This window comes from Triturus cristatus, chromosome 1_1, assembly GCF_964204655.1.
Source record: "Triturus cristatus chromosome 1_1, aTriCri1.1, whole genome shotgun sequence".
Classification (NCBI taxonomy): Eukaryota; Metazoa; Chordata; class Amphibia; order Caudata; family Salamandridae; genus Triturus; species Triturus cristatus.
Genome location: NC_140579.1, coordinates 814,799,127 through 814,812,186, shown reverse-complemented (window position 1 = coordinate 814,812,186; position 13,060 = coordinate 814,799,127).

Genomic DNA, 13,060 nt, shown 5'->3' with positions numbered 1-13,060 from the left:
GAAGAAAGGCACCGAAAGAGGAAAGAGAAGCGCAGAAATAAGCAAGAGAGGTGTAGAAAGAAGGAAGAGAGGTTCAGAAAGAAAATAATGAGGTCTAGAAAGAGGCAAGAGAGGTGCAGAAAGATGCAATAGAAGTGCAGAAATAGGCAAGAGAGGTGCAGAAAGAGGCAAAAGAAGTGCAGAATGAGGCAAGAGAGGTGCAGAAAGAGGCAGGAGTTGAGTAGAAAGGCAAGAGAGGTGCAGATAGGCAAGGGAGGTGCATACAAAGGCAAGAGAGGTACAGGAAGAGGCAAGAGGTGCAGAAAGATGCAAGAGTGGTGCAGAAAGAGTCTAGAGAGGTACAGAAAGATACAAGAGAGTTGCAGATAGAGGCAAGAGAGGTGCTGATAGAAGAGAGTGAGCTATAGAAAGTGGTAAGCGAGGTGCAGAAAGAGGCAAGAGAGGTGCATAAAGAGGCAAGAGAGGTGCAGAAAGAAGAGTGAGCTACAGAAAGGGAGAGGAGCGGTGCAGAGAGAAGCATGAGATGTGCAGACAGAAGAGTGAGCTGCTAAAAGAGGCAAGAGAGATGCAGAAAGGTGCAAGAGAGGTGCAGCAAGAGGCAAGAGAGATGCAGAAAGAAGAAACAAAGGTACAGAAAGAGGCAAGTGAAGTGCTTAAATAGGCAAGAGGAGAGCAGAAGGAGGCAAGAGAGGTGCAGAAAGAAGAGAGTGAGCTGCAGAAAGATGCAAGAGGGGTGCAGAAAGGTACAAGAGAGGTGCAGCAAGAGGAAGGAGAGGTGCAGAAAGAGTAACAAAGGTACAGAAAGAGGCAAGTGAAGTGCAGAAACAGGCAAGAGGAGAGCAGAAGGAGGCAAGAGAGGTGCAGAAAGAGGCAAGAGGTGCAGAAAGAAGACATTTTCAGAAAGAGGCTAGAGAGATGCAAAAAGATGCAAGAGAGGTGTAGAAAGAGGCAAGAGGCGTATAAAGAGGCAACATAGGTGCAGAAAGAAGCAATAAAAGCACAGAAAGAAGCAAGAGAGGTGCATAAAGAAGAGAGTGAGGTACAGAAAGAGGCAAGAAAGGTGGAGAAAGAGGCAAGAGAAGTGCAGAGAGAGGAAGAAAGGTGCAGAAAGAGGCAAAAGTTGAATAGAAATACGAGAGGTGCAGCTAAAGGCAAGAGAGGTACAGAAAGAGGCAGGAGAGGTACAGAAAGAGGGAAGAGAGGTGCAGACATAAAGATGCAAGAGAGGTACAGAATGAGGCAAGAGAGGTGCTGACAAAAGAGAGTGAGCTGCAGAAAGAGGAGAGAGGTGCAAAAAGAGGCAAGGGAGGTACAGAAAGAAGAGAGTGAGCTAAAGAAGGTGGCAAGAGAGACGCAGAAAGATGCAAGAGAGGTGGAGAAATAGGCAAGAAATGTGCAGAAAGAGGCAAGAGAGGTACAGAAAGCGGCAAGAGAGGTGCAGAAAGAAGAGTGAGCTGCAGAAAGAAGCAAGGTGCAGAAAAAAGCAAGAGGTGCAGAAAGAGGCAAGAGGTGCAAAAAGAGTGAGCTGCAGAAAGAGGCAAGAGAATTGCAGAAAGAGACAAGAGAGCTATAGAAAGAAGCAAGAGAGGTGGAGAAAGAAGCAAGAGAGGTACAGAAAGATGCAAGAGAGCTTCAGAAAGAAGATAGTAATCCGCAGAATGAACCAAGAGTGGTGCAGAAAGAGGCAAGAGAGTTGCAAATAGAGGTAAGAGGTGTAGAAAGAGGAAGAAAGGTACAGAAAGAAGCAAGAGAAGTGCAGAAAGAAGCAGGAGAGGTATATAAAGAAGAGTTAGGTGTAGAAAGAAGAGGCAAGAGAGGTACAGAATGAGGCAAGAGAAGTGCAGAAAGTGGTTGAAAGGTGCATAAAGAGGCAATAGCAAGAGAAATGCAGAAAAAGGAAGAAAGGCACCAAAAGAAGCAAGAGAAGTGCAGAAAGAAGCAAGAGAGGTATAGAAAGAAGGAAGAGATGTGCAGAAAGAAAAGAATGAGGTCTAGAAAGAGGCAAGAGAGGTGCAGAAAGAGGCAATAGAAGTGCAGAAATAAGCAAGAGAGGCACAGAAAGAGGCAACAGAAGTGCAGAATGAGGCAAGAGAGGTGCAGAAAGAGGCAGGAGTTGAGTAGAAAGGCAAGAGAGGTGCAGATAGTCAAGAGGAGAGCAGAAGGAGGCAAGAGAGGTGGAGAAAGAGGCAAGAGGTGCAGAAAGAAGATATTTTCAGTAAGAGGCTAGAGAGATGCAGAAAGAAGAGAGTGAGCTGCAGATTGATGCAAGAGAGGTGCAGAAAGATACAAGGGAGGTGCAGCAAGAGGCAAAAGAGGAGCAGAAAGAAGCAAGGGAGGTACAGAAAGAGGTAAGTGAAGTGCAGACACAGGCAAGAGGTGAGCATAAGGAGGCAAGAGAGGTACAGAAAGAGGCAAGAGGTACAGAAAGAAGATATTTTCAGAAAGAGGCTAGAGAGATGTAAAATGAAGAGAGAGAGCTGCAGAAAGAGGCAAGAGAGGTGCAGAAAGAGGCAATAGAAGTGCAGAAAGAGGAAGAGTTGCATATAAAGAAGAGAGGTGCAGCTAAAGGCAAGAGAGGTACAGAAAGAGGCAAGAGAGGTACCGCAAGATGGAAGAGAGGTGCAGAAAGAAGAGAGATGCAGAAAGAGGCAAGAGAGGTGCAGAAAGATGCAAGAGAGGTGTCAAAAGAGGAAAGTGTGGTGTCATAAGAGGCAAGATATGTGCAGACAGAGGCAAGAGGCACATAAAGAGGCAACAGAGGTGCAGAAAGAGGCAATAGAAGTGCAGAAATAGGCAAGAGAGGTGCAGAAAGAGGCAAAAGAAGTGCAAAATGAGGTGAGAGAGGTGCAGAAAGAGGCAGGAGTTCAGTAGAAAGGCAAGAGAGGTACAGATAGGCAAGGTAGGTGCAGACAGAGGCATGAGAGGTACAGAAAGAGTCTAGAGAGGTGCAGAAAGATGCAAGAGAGGTGTCAAAAGAGGAAAGTGTGGTGTCAAAAGAGGCAAGAGATGTGCAGACAGAGGCAAGAGGCGCATAAAGAGGCAACAGCGGTGCAGAAAGAGGAAGATTGGTGCTAAAAGAAGCAATAGAAGCACAGAAAGAAGCAAGAGAGGTGCAGAAATAAGAAAGTGAGGTGCAGAAAGAGGCAAGAAAGGTGGAGAAAGGGGCAAGAGAAGTGCAGAAAGAGGAAGAAAGGTACCGAAAGAGGCAATAGCAAGAGAAATGCAGAAAAAGGAAGAAAGGCGCAGAACGGAGCAAGAGAAGCGCATAAACAAGCAAGAGAGCTGTAGAAAGAAGCAAAAGAGGTGCAGAAGAAAAGAGGTGCACAAAGAGGCACGAGAGGTGTAGAAAGAGGCAATAGACATTCAGAAAGAGGCAAGAGAGGTGCAGAAAGAGGCAAGAGCAGTGCAGAAAGAGGCAAGGGAGGTACAGAAAGAGGCAAGAGCAGTGCAGAAAGAAGAGAGGTGCAGAAACAGGCAAGAGAGGTACAGAAAGATGCAAGAGAGGTACCGAAAGAGGCAAGAGAGGTGCTGACAGAAGAGAGTGAGCTGCAGAATGAGGCAAAAGAGATGCAGAAAGAGGCAAGAGAGGTACAGAAAGGCAAGAGAGGTACAGAAAGAAGAGTGAGCTGCAGAAAGAAGCAAGAAAGTGCAGAAAGAGGCAAGAGAGGTGCAGAAAGAAGAGAGTGAGCAGCTGAAAGAACCAGGAGAAGTGCAGAAAGGGGCAAGAAAGTTGTAGAAAGATGCAAGCGAGGTGCAGAAAGAGGCAAGAGAGATGCAGAAAGAAGCAAGAGAGGTACAGAAAAAGACAAGAGAGGTGCAGAAAGAAGAGAGGTGCAGAAAGAGGCAAGAGAGGTGCAGACAGAAAGATGCAAGAGAGGTACAGAAAGAGGCAAGAGAGGTGCAGAAAGATGCAAGAGAGGTATCGAAAGAGGAAAGTGTGGTGTCAAATGAGTCAAGAGATGTGCCGACAGAGGCAAGAGGCGCATAAAGAGGCAACAGAGGTGCAGAAAGAGGAACATAGGTGCAGAAAGAAGCAATAGAAGCACAGAAAGAAGCAAGAGAGGTGCATAAAGAAGAGAGTGAGGTACAGAAAGAGGCAAGAAAGGTGGAGAAAGAGGCAAGAGAAGTGCATAAAGAACCAAGAGACGTATGTAAAGAAGAGTGAGGTGCAGAAAGAGGCAAAAGCAATAGAAATGCGGAAAAAGGAAGAAAGGCACAGAACGGAGGAAGAGAACCGCAGAAAGAAGCAAGAGAGGTGTAGAAAGAAGCCAAATAGGTGCAGAAAGAAAAGAGGTGCAGAAAGAGGCAAGAGAGGTGTAGAAAGAGGCAATAGACATGCAGAAAGAGGCAAGAAAGGTGCCGAAGGAGGCAAGAGAGGTACAGAAAGAGGCACTAGAGGTGCAGAAAGAAGAGAGGTGCAGAAAGAGGCAATAGAGGTGCAGAAAGAAGAGAGTGAGCTGCAGAAAGAGGCAAGCGAGATGCAGAAAGAGGCAAGAGAGGTACAGAAAGGCAAGAGAGGTACAGAAAGAGGCGAAAGAAGTGCAGAATGAGGCAAGCGAGGTGCAGAAAGAGACAGGAGTTGAGTAGAAAGGCAAGAGAGGTACAGATAGGCAAGGGAGGTGCAGACAGAGGCAAGAGAGGTACAGAAATAGTCTAGAGAGGTGCAGAAAGATACAAGAGTGTTGCAGAAAGAGGCAAGAGAGGTACAGAAAGAAAAGTGAGCTGAAGAAAGGGAGAGGAGAGGTGCAGAAAGAAGCATGAGATGTGCAGAAAGAAGAGTGAGCTGCTGAAAGAGGCAAGAGAGATGGAGAAAGGTGCAAGAGAGATGCAGCAAGAAGCAAGAGAGGTACAGAAAGAGGAACAAAGGTGCAGAAAGAGGCATGTGAAGTGCATAAATAGGCAAGAGGAGAGAAGAAGGAGGCAAGAGAGGTGCAGAAAGAGGCAAGATGTGCAGAAAAAGAGTGAGCTGCTGAAAGAGGCAAGAGAGATGTAGAAAGGTGCAAGAGAGGTATAGCAAGATGCAAGAGAGGTGCAGAAAGAGGAACAAAGGTTCAGAAAGAGGCAAGTGAAGTGCATAAACAGGCAAGAGGAGAGGAGAAGGAGGCAAGAGATGTGCAGAAAGAGGAAAGAGGTGCAGAAAGAAGATATTTTCAGAACGAGGATAGAGACATGGAGAAAGAAGAGAATGAGCTGCAGAAAGAGGCAAGAGAGGTGCAGAAAGAGGCAAGAGAGGTACAGAAAGAGGCAAGAGTTGAATATAAAGACGTGAGGTGCAGCTAAAGGCACGAGAGGTGCAGAAAGAGGCAGGAGAGGTACAGAAAGAGGCAAGAGAGGTGCAGAAAGAAGCAAGAGAGGTGCAGAAAGATGCAAGAGAGGTGTTGAAAGAGGAAAGTGTGGTGTCAAAAGAGGCAACAGATGTGCAGACAGCGGCAAGAGGTGTATAAAGAGGCAACAGAGGTGCAGAAAGAGGAAGATAGGTGCAGAAAGAAGCAATAGAAGCACAGAAAGAAGGAAGAGAGGTATGTAAAGAAGAGTGAGGTGAAGAAAGAGGGAAGAAAGGTAAAGAAAGAGGCAAGAGAAGTGCAGAAAGAGAAAGAAAGGTGCAGAAAGAGGCAAAAGCAAGAGAAATGCGGAAAAAGGAAGAAAGGCGCAGAACAGACCAAGAGAAGCGCAGAAAGAAGCAAGAGAGGTGTAGAAAGAAGCCAAATAGGTGCAGAAAGAAAAGAGGTGCAGAAAGAGGCAAGAGAGATGTAGAAAGTGGCAATAGACATACACAAAGAGGCAAGAAAGGTGCAGAAAGGGGCAAGAGTGGTGCAGAAAGAGGCAAGGGAGGTACAGAAAGAGGCAAGAGCAGTGCAGAAGGAGGCAAGAGAGGTACAGAAAGAGGCACTAGAGGTGCAGAAAGAAGAGAGGTGCAGAAAGAGGCAAGAGAGGTGCAGAAAGAAGAGAGTGAGCTGCTGAAAGAGGCAAGAGAGATGCAGAAAGAGGCAAGAGAGGTACAGAAAGGCAAGAGATGTACAGAAAGAGACGAAAGAAGTGCAGAAGGAGGTAAGAGAGGTGCAGAAAGAGACAGGAGTTGAGTAGAAAGGCAGGAGAGGTACAGATAGGCAAGGCAGGTGCAGGCAGAGGCAAGAGAGGTACAGAAAGAGTCTAGAGAGGCACAGAAAGATACAAGAGTGTTGCAGAAAGAGGCAAGAGAGGTGCAGAAAGAGGCAACATAGGTGCAGAAAGAGGCAAGAGAGGTACAGAAAGAAGAGTGAGCTGCAGAAAGGGAGAGGATAGGTGCAGAAATAAGCATGAGATGTGCAGAAAGAAGAGTGAGCTGCTGAAAGAGGCAAGAGAGATGGAGAAAGGTGTAAGAAAGATGCAGCAAGAGGCAAGAGAGGTACAGAAAGAGGAACAAAGTTGCAGAAAGAGGCATGTGAAGTGCAAAAATAGGCAAGAGGATAGAAGAAGGAGGCAAGAGAGGTGCAGAAAGAGGCAAGATGTGCAGAAAGAAGAGTGAGCTGCTGAAAGAGGCAAGAGAGATGCAGAAAGGCGCAAGAGAGATGCAGCAAGAGGCAAGAGAGGTACAGAAAGAGGAACAAAGGTTCAGAAAGAGGCATGTGAAGTGCAAAAATAGGCAAGAGGAGAGAAGAAGGAGGCAAGAAAGGTGAAGAAAGAGGCAAGAGAAGTGCAGAAAGAGGAAGAAAGGTACAGAAAGAGGCAAAAGCAAGAGAAATGTGGAAAAAGGAAGAAAGGCGCAGAACGGAGCAAGTGAAGCGCACTGAGAAACAAGAGAGGTGTAGAAAGAAGCCAAATAGGTGGAGAAAGAAAAGAAGTGCAAAAAGAGGCAAGAAAGGTGCAGAAAGAGGCAAGAGCAGTGCAGAAAGACGGAAGGGAGGTACAGAAAGAGGCAAGAGCAGTGCAGAAAGAGGCAAGAGAGGTGCAGAAAGATGAGAGTGAGCTGCAGAAAGAGGCAAGAGAGATGCAGAACGTGGCAAGAGAGGTACATAAAGGCAAGAGAGGTACAGAAAGAAGAGTGAGCTGCAGAAAGAAGCAAGAGAGGTACAGAAAGAGGCAAGAGAGGTACAGAAAGAAGAGAGCGAGCAGCTGAAAGAACCAGGAGAAGTGCAGAAAGAGGCAAGAAAGGTGCAGAAAGAAGCAAGAGAGGTACAGAAAGAGACAAGAGAGGTGCAGAAAGAAGAGAGTGAGATGCAGAAAGAGGCAAGAAAGGTGCAGAAAGAGGCAAGAGAGGCAGAGAAAAAGGCAAGAGTCGGACAGAAAGAAGAGAGTGAGCTGCAGAAAGAAGCAAGAGGTGCAGAAAGAAGCAAGAGAGGTACAGAAAAAAGAGAGTGAGCAGCTGAAAGAACCAGGAGAAGTGCAGAAAGAGGCAAGAAAGGTGCAGAAAGAGGCAAGTGAGGTGCAGAAAGAGGCAAGCGAGGTGCAGAAAGAGGCAAGAGATGTGGAGAAAGAAGCAAGAGAGGTACCGAAAGAGGCAAGAGAGCTTCAGAAAGAAGAGAGTGAGCAGCAGAAAGGGGGAAGAGAGGTTCAGAAAGAGGCAAGAGATGTACAGAAAGAGGCAAGAGAGTTGCAAATAGAGGTAAGAGGTGTAGAAAGAGGAAGAAAGGGGCAGAAAGAAGCAAGAGAAGCGCAGAAAGAAGCAAGAGATGTACAGAAAAAGGCAAGAGAGGTACAGATAGAAGAGAGTGAGCCGCAGAAAGTACCAAGAGAGGTGCAGAAAGAGTCAAGAGAGGTGCAGAATGAGGCAAGAGAAGTGCAGAAAGAGGTTGAAATGTGCAGAAAGAGGCAATAGCAAGAGAAATGCAGAAAAAGGCAAAAGGCACCGAAAGAAGCAAGAGAAGCGTAGAAAGAAGCAAGAGAGGTGTAGAAATTAGGAAGAGATGTGCAGAAGGAAAAGAGTGAGGTCTACAAAGAGGCAAGAGAGGTGGAGAAAGAGGCAATAGAAGTGCAGAAATAGGCAAGAGAGGTGCAGAAAGAGGCAAAAGAAGTGCAGAATGAGGCAAGAGAGGTGCAGAAAGAGGCAGGAGTTGAGTAGAAAGGCAAGAGAGGTGCAGATAGGCAAACGAGGAGCAGAAAGAGGCAAGAGAGGTACAGATAGAGTCTAGAGAGGTGCAGAAAGAGGCAAGAGTGGTGCAGAAAGAGGCAAGAGAGGTGCTGATAGAAGAGAGTGAGCTGTAGAAAGTGGCAAGCGAGGTGCAGAAAGAGGCAAGAAAGGTGCATAAAGAGGCAAGAGAGGTACAGAAAGAAGAGTGAGCTGCAGAAAGGGAGAGGAGAGGTGCAGAAAGAAGCATGAGATGTGAAGAAAGAAGAGTGAGCTGCTGAAAGAGGCAAGAGAGATGCAGAAAGGTGCAAGAGAGGTGCAGCAAGAGGCAAGAGAGGTACAGAAAGAGGAACAAAGGTGCAGAAAGAGGCAAGTGAAGTGCATAAATAGGCAAGAGAGGTGTAGAAAGAGGCAAAAGAAGTGCAGAATGAGGCAAGAGAGGTGCAGAAAGAGGCAGGAGTTGAGTAGAAAGGCAAGAGAGGTACAGATAGGCAAGGTAGGTGCAGACAGAGGCATGAGAGGTACAGAAAGAGTCTAGAGAGGTGCAGAAAGATACAAGAGTGTTGCAGAAAGAGGCAAGAGAGGCACTTATAGAAGAGAGTGAGCTGTATAAAGTGTCAAGCGAGGTGCAGAAAGAGGCAAGAGAGGTACATAAAGAGGCAAGAGAGGTGCAGAAAGAAGAGTGAGCTGCAGAAAGGGAGAGGAGAGGTGCAGAAAGAATAATGAGATGTGCAGAAAGAAGAGTGAGCTGCTGAAAGAGGCAACAGAGATGCAGAAAGGTGCAAGAGAGGTGCAGCAAGAAGCAAGAGAGGTGCAGAAAGAAGAAACAAAGGTGCAGGAAGAGGAAAGTGAAGTGCATAAATAGTCAAGAAGAGAGCAGAAGGAGGCAAGAGAGGTGCAGAAAGAGGCAAGAGTTGCAGAAAGAAGATATTTTCAGTAAGATGCTAGAGAGATGCAGAAAGAAGAGAGTGAGCTGCAGAAAGATGCAGAGAGGTGCAGAAAGATACAAGAGAGGTGCAGCAAGAGGCAAGAGAGGTGCAGAAAGAGGCAAGGGAGATACAGAAAGAGGCAAGTGAAGTGCAGACACAGGCAAGAGGAACGCAGAAGGAGGCAAGAGAGGTGCAGAAAGAAGATATTTTCAGAAAGAGGCTAGAGAGATGCAAATGAAGAGAGAGAGCTGCAGAAATAGGCAAGAGAGGTACAGAAAGAGGCAATAGAGGTGCAGAAAGAGGCAAGAGTTGCATATAAAGTAGAGAGGTGCAGCTAAAGGCAAGAGAGGTGCAGAAAGAGGCAGGAGAGGTACAGAAAGAGGCAAGAGAGGTGCAGAAAGAAGAGAGGTACATAAAGAGGCAAGAGAGGTGCAGAAAAAAGAGTGAGCTGCAGAAAGGGAGAGGAGGGATGCAGAAAGAAGCATGAGATGTGCAGAAAGAAGAGTGAGCTGCTAAAAAAGGCAAGAGAGATGCAGAAAGGTGCAAGAGAGGTTCTGCAAGAAGCAAGAGAGGTGCAGAAAGAAGACAAAAAGGTGCAGAAAGAGGCAAGTGAAGTGCATAAATAGTCAAGAGGAGAGCAGAAGGAGGCAAGAGAGGTGCAGAAAGAGGCAAGAGGTGCAGAAAGAAGATATTTTCAGTAAGAGGCTAGAGAGATGCAGAAAGAAGAGAGTGAACTGCAGAAAGATGCAAGAGAGGTGCAGAATGATACAAGAGAGGTGCAGCAAGAGGCAAGAGAGGTGCAGAAAGAGGCAAGGGAGGTACAGAAAGAGGCAAGTGAAGTGTAGACACAGGCAAGAGGAGAGCAGAAGGAGGCAAGAGAGGTGCAGAAAGAGGCAAGAGGTACAGAAAGAAGATATTTTCAGAAAGAGGCTAGAGAGATGCAAAAAGAAGAGAGAGAGCTGCAGAAAGAGACAAGAGAGGTACAGAAAGAGGCAGTAGAGGTGCAGAAAGAGGCAAGACTTGCATATAAAGAATTTAGGTGCAGCTAAAGGCAAGAGAGGTGCAGAAAGAGGCAAGAGAGGTGCAGAAAGAAGAGAGGTGCAGAATGAGACAAGAGAAGTGCATAAAGAGGTTGAAAGGTGCAGAATGAGGCAATAGCAAGAGAATTGCATAAAAAGGAAGAAAGGCACCGAAAGAGGAAAGAGAAGCGCAGAAAGAAGCAAGAGAGGTGTAGAAAGAAGGAAGAAAGGTTCAGAAAGAAAAGAATGAGGTCTAGAAAGAGGCAAGAGAGGTGCAGAAAGATGCAGTAGAAGTGCAGAAATAGGCAAGAGAGGTGCAGAAAGAGGCAAAAGAAGTGTAGAATGAGGCAAGAGAGGTGCAGAAAGAGGCAGGAGTTGAGTAGAAAGGCAAGAGAGGTGCAGATAGGCAAGGGAGGTGAATACAAAGGCAAGAGAGGTACAGGAAGAGGCAAGGGGTGCAGAAAGATGCAAGAGTGGTGCAGAAAGAGCCTATAGAGGTACAGAAAGATACAAGAGAGTTGCAGAAAGAGGCAAGAGAGGTGCTGATAGAAGAGAGTGAGCTGTAGAAAGTGTCAAGCGAGGTGCAGAAAGAGGCAAGAGAGGTACATAAAGAGGCAAGAGAGGTGCAGAAAGAAGAGTGGGCTGCAGAAAGGGAGAGGAGAGGTGCAGAGAGAAGCACGAGATGTGCAGAAAGAAGAGTGAGCTGCTGAAAGAGGCAAGAGAGATGCAGAAAGGTGCAAGAGAGGTGCAGCAAGAAGCAAGAGAGGTGCAGAAAGAAGAAACAAAGGTGCAGGAAAAGGCAAGTGAAGTGCATAAATAGTCAAGAGGAGACCAGAAGGAGGCAAGAGAGGTGGAGAAAGAGGCAAGAGGTGCAGAAAGAAGATATTTTCAGTAAGAGGCTAGAGGCAAGAGAGGTGCAGAAAGAGGCAAGAGGTACAGAAAGAAGATATTTTCAGAAAGAGGCTAGAGAGGTGCAAAATGAAGAGAGAGGGCTGCAGAAAGAGGCAAGAGAGGTACAGAAAGAGGCCATGAAAGTGCAGAATGAGGCAAGAGTTGCATATAAAGAAGAGATGTGCAGCTAAAGGCAAGAGAGGTGCAGAAAGAGGCAGGAGAGGTACAGAAAGAGGCAAGAGAGGTGCAGAAAGAAGAGAGGTGCAGAAAGAGGCAAGAGAGGTGCAGAAAGATGCAAGAGAGGTGTCTAAAGAGGAAAGTGTGGTGTCAAAAGAGGCAAGAGATGTGCAGAAGGAGGCAATAGAAGTGCAGAAATAGGCAAGAGAGGTGCAGAAAGAGGCAAAAGAAGTGCAAAATGAGGCAAGAGAGGTGAAGAAAGAGGCAGGAGTTGAGTAGAAAGGCAAGAGAGGTACAGATAGGCAAGGTAGGTGCAGACAGAGGCATGAGAGGTACAGAAAGAGTCTAGAGAAACAAAGGTACAGAAAGATACAAGAGAGTTGAAGAAAGAGGCAAGAGAGGTGCTGATACAAGAGAGTGAGCTGTAGAAAGTGGCAAGAAAGGTGCAGAAAAGGCAAGAGAGGTGCATAAAGATGGAAGAGATGTGCAGAAAGAAGAGTGAGCTGCTGAAAGAGGCAAGAGAGATGCGGAAAGGTGCAAGAGAGGTGCAGCAAGAGGCAAGAGTGGTGCTGAAAGAGGAAGAAAGGTACAGGAAGAGGCAAGTGAAGTGCATAAATAGTCAAGAGGAGAGCAGAAAGAGGCAAGAGAGGTGCAGAAAGAGGCAAGAGGTGCAGAAAGAATATATTTTCAGTAAGAGGCTAGAGAGATGCAGAAAGAAGAGAGTGAGCTGCAGAAAGATGCAAGAGAGGTGCAGAAAGATACGAGAAAGGTGCAACAAGAGGCAAGAGAGGTGCAGAAAGAGGCAAGGGAGGTTCAGAAAGAGGCAAGTGAAGTGCATACACAGGGAAGAGGAGAGCAGAAGGAGGCAAGAGAGGTGCAGAAAGAGGCAAGAGGTACAGAAAGATAATATTTTCAGAAAGAGGCTAGAGAGATGCAAAAAGAAGAGAGAGAGCTGCAGAAAGAGGCAAGAGAGGTACAGAAAGAGGCAAGAGTTGCATATAAAGAAGAGAGGTGCAGCTAAAGGCAAGAGAGGTGCAGAAAGAGGCAGGAGAGGTACAGAAAGAAGCAAGAGAGGTGCAGAAAGAAGAGAGGTACATAAAGAGGCAAGAGAGGTGCAGAAAAAAGAGTGAGCTGCAGAAAGGGGGAGGAGAGGTGCAGAAAGAAGCATGAGATGTGCAGAAAGAAGAGTGAGCTGCTGAAAGAGGCAAGAGAGATGCAGAAAGGTACAAGAGAGGTGCTGCAAGAAGCATGAGAGGTGCAGAAAGATGAAACAAAGGTACAGAAAGAGGCAAGTGAAGTGCATAAATAGTCAAAAGGAGAGCAGAAGGAGGCAATAGAGGTGCAGAAAGAGGTAAGAGGTGCAGAAAGAAGATATTTTCAGTAAGAGGCTAGAGAGATGCAGAAAGAAAAGAGTGAGCTGCAGAAGTGAAGGGCAGACACAGGCAAGAGGAGAACAGAAAGAGGCAGTAGAGGTGCAGAAAGAGGCAAGAGTTGCATGTAAAGAAGAGAGGTGCATCTAAAGGCAAGAGAGAGGCACAAAGAGGCAGGAGAGGTACAGAAAGAGGCAAGAGAGGTGCAGAAAGAAGAGAGGTGCAGAATGAGACAAGAGAAGTGCATAAAGAGGTTGAAAGGTGCAGAAAGAGGGAATAGCAAGAGAAATGCAGAAAAAGGAAGAAAGACACCGAAAGAGGAAAGAAAAGCGCAGAAATAAGCAAGAGAGGTGTAGAAAGAAGGAAGAGAGGTTCAGAATGAAAAGAATGAGGTCTAGAAAGAGGCAAGAGAGGTGCAGAAAGATGCAATAGAAGTGCAGAAATAGGCAAGAGAGGTGCAGAAAGAGGCAAAAGAAGTGCAGAATGAGGCAAGAGAGGTGCAGAAAGAGGCGGGAGTTGAGTAGAAAGGCAAGAGGGGTGCAGATAGGCAAGAAAGGTGCAGACAGAGGCATGAGAGATACATAAAGAGTCTAGAGAGGTGCAGAAAGATACAAGAGTGTTGCAGAAAGA